The sequence below is a fragment of the Anneissia japonica genome, unplaced genomic scaffold (genome assembly GCF_011630105.1).
Source record: "Anneissia japonica isolate Jap-2015-1 unplaced genomic scaffold, ASM1163010v1 scaffold18791_len51362_cov107, whole genome shotgun sequence".
Lineage (NCBI taxonomy): Eukaryota > Metazoa > Echinodermata > Crinoidea > Comatulida > Comatulidae > Anneissia > Anneissia japonica.
In genome coordinates this window covers 29,328-32,705 of record NW_022704479.1, presented here as the reverse complement: position 1 = coordinate 32,705, position 3,378 = coordinate 29,328, and the positions used below count along the sequence as shown (strand labels likewise).

Below are 3,378 nucleotides of genomic sequence, written 5' to 3'. Positions count from 1 at the left end.
GCTACCTCCATGATACAGTAGCTACCGGGCTGTATTAATTGTTTAGTTGGTAATGATGTTTGCTTTGTAAGCGGCAGGTCCCGAGTTTGAATCCTGGTGGATTATGTTTTCATTATTTTTTTTTATCAAATGGGAAAGATGCGTGGGAATTTTATACATGGAGAATTATGATGTGGGCGGAAATACTGTATACACTCCCGGAGTGTGCTCTAGTAAATATTTTTATTGTTATAATTATAATTTTCAATATTATGTGTATTGTTTGTTTACTTTTATTGTTGCATGTATTATTGTTCTAGATACTGCATTATTATTATTATTATTATTAATAGTATTATATTGTATTGTTATTGTTTTAGTATATTTTTTTTTAATGAAATAGTACAAAAATAAAAGAATTCTCAGCATCATAACAATTTCTCTTTTTTTTACAGTGTAATGATCAAAGAGAAGATGACGATATAAGCAGTGAATTATTTGAAGGTGAGTTTCTAAGAATTTCAGGTATATGATATGCAAGATATAATGTTGTCATATAAACAGTATTTGTGAGGAATATTTATGAAATTACCTATTAACACTATTTTTTGTCTGGTATTGAAAGATGACTAGCAGTAATTATTGTCCCAGTACTGAAATTATGTGAATGACAATCCTCATCATCGCTAGTAATTAGCTCAGTTTTACATTTTTTAGATCACAGTTGGGCTAAGTGTGGCCCGCGGGCTGCATGTGGCCTGACAGTGATTTTTTTGCTGCCTGCAAAAACACATAAAAAGCCTATGTGTGCAGCCCGCCAACCATCTTTGACTAGAAAACACCTTGTTTTTTTTTTATGGCCCATCACCTTTCATCTATAAAAATCAACAACAACACATCAATACAACATCAACCAACTATTCACTCAATCTTCACTGAACTGATGAGCCTATAGGGGTAATCAAAGTACTGAAACAGCTCTATTATAGTCCACACTGATATTTCTCTTTTCACTGAATATATTGCCAAGGTTTATGCTTGTTCTGTATGATCTCTCAGCAGCATGTGATACGGTTGATCACAACGTCCTGCTTCATATTGAGACAGCATTTGGCATCAAAAGATATGCCCTTGACTGGATTAAATTTTTTCTGAGTTGTAAAGTAGTAGGGTTTCCATCTGCACATCACATCCTTTACTTAATGCTGGTGTACCCCAAGAGGCTAAGTCATTGACCCCTGCTTATGTACTGTAGTTTGTACATTAGCCCACTAGGCAACATTATGGGAAGCTATATCACTTCAATGCTGATGATCTTCAGCTATATCTTCCTTTTAGTCCCTGAAATCTTTCTAGCATTGATTCTTTGCTCCATAAATTTCCCCACTCTTTTACCGATATTCAGAAGTGGGTGTTAGTGTGTACAGTAGGCTCAAGCTAAAGAGAAGAAAACAGTTTCTAGTCCTTGCTTTAAAATACCACCTTTCTCTTGATCAGGAATAATGTATTGATCTTTCGCTAGGGGTACAGGTACCACCATGGAGTTATAAAATTCGAAATCAAGCCATCTAGCAGTGTCTACAAATTCGGAGGTTTCATTTTGCTCATCTGCTATTCTTAACCATCAGGTTACTTAGAAATCAGTGGCGAATCAGAAAGTATATTGATGGGGAAACCTTTCATGCTACTGTTGGGGCTACTTTCCAGGTTAGATTATTGCAATTCTCTGTACACTGGTCGAGTAAAGAAAGATATTTCATACATACATTACATCATTTATATAGCACAGTTTGAAAGATATTCACACTCTTCCAAAACTTCAAAATGCTTCTACCAGACTTAATTCTTAATTGTCTTGTAAAGCTTGTATACAAAATTGTCACTGAGACCACTGTTCTGTAAGCGTATCAATGACAACACTTTCCCATCTGCATCCATCTACTTGTCTTTTCAACATGTTTGGCTGGGTTTGTAGTTTTTGCACTTAATCTTTATTTTTTAACCAATCAATTACTTCATGACTCATGAAAGGATACTATGTTGGTTTTTGTTTGGTGGGGTGGTGGGTGGGAGTGGGTGAGGCTTTACTTGATGGAAATATTAAAGTGGAGGGTATGTTAGTGCTTTGTAATCGCAAAGAATAAGTGCTAAAAAAGTATCAAACAAGTAACAAGTATATGTACTCTCCTCTCCTGTATTTTAGCAGGGCTTGAAATTAAGGGTTATTTGGTCGCATTTGCGACCTGATTTTTTAGGTGCGACAAGGAATTCAACTTTGTCGCGCTCAGTGCGACAAGGTCATTTGATAGCGCGAGTAGATTTTGTAAGCGGCAGGAAGGTGGTTTCCCTCCAAATCCCAATTATTTACAACTTGTACAGCCCATTATTTTCAGTCAGGCTGTACGCAAAACATGTTATCATTCATTTTACATGTACTGTATCAACCAATCAGCATGACTTAGACTGTTAAAGTGTGACGTCGTAAACTAAAACCGTGTCGATGTGCGCTCATCTTATTCTTGGTAAATAAGCGATCACTGTCAGAACGAAGGAGACTGGTATAAAAACATCGGATTGCAAGATTTTTTACTATTTTATTGAGTGCTAACTCTTACCTGTACCTCCTCGTAATTGTGAACGTTTCCTTAACGTATTTGTTCATAAAAAGACTATGTACCGAAATTTCAATCGATCGTATACAGTATTGACTCATACGATGTAAACGGCCCAGATCAAGCAATAATCAAAATTTAACTCTAAATAGATCGTAAATAAATACAATTAGGCATCATCTGGATGATTATATTCAAAGTACTACCTGTATTAAGGCAGACATCTTTTATTGAAAACCAAACGAATTACCTAAACCTCATACATTATGAAATAAGATTACGCTTCTTCAATCACATGGCTGATGATAACAAAGGGTATAAAATACTCTTTGATGATAACCTCAGCCAGACTTCACGGAGCAGCTATAGTTTAACAACATGCATCTCAATGAGCAACATCTTGAAATTTACAAAAAAAACAAACAAACAAATAGGTCTCACAACAAATTTTGAAACTTAATTAAATGAAATAATATAATATAGAAAGCAACTCCTTCACTACCATTTATTTACTGAACGAGCCAGTCGGCTTCTGACCTACTTTTGTTCGTATCGGCGGCGTACAAAGAGTCAAATGACTTTGTGTCTGGCAACCTCGGTGCCTGTCTACCAGGAGGAGCCTGGAATTGAGAAGTTTCTTATTGAATGTAGTAGACGGTAAGCAGAGTTATTTCATGCAACTAGTAATGGGCCTCTATCAAACAATTTATTTCGTTCTTAACAAAGTATCAGCAGAAAGTAAGCAAAATGATTGTTTAATCGTGTTTTGAAATAATATAAAAATTGA

The 3,378-nt window shown here is 35.5% G+C and overlaps 1 long non-coding RNA gene across 1 annotated transcript in view; it reads left to right on the top strand.

The window, feature by feature from the left end:
- Positions 1-3,378, top strand: part of LOC117104752 — a 41,066-nt gene that overhangs the window by 18,176 nt on the left and 19,512 nt on the right. Inside the window, exon 2 of the long non-coding RNA XR_004444812.1 lies at positions 435-483. This is a non-coding gene — a long non-coding RNA (uncharacterized LOC117104752). The remainder of the gene's footprint in view (positions 1-434; positions 484-3,378) is intronic.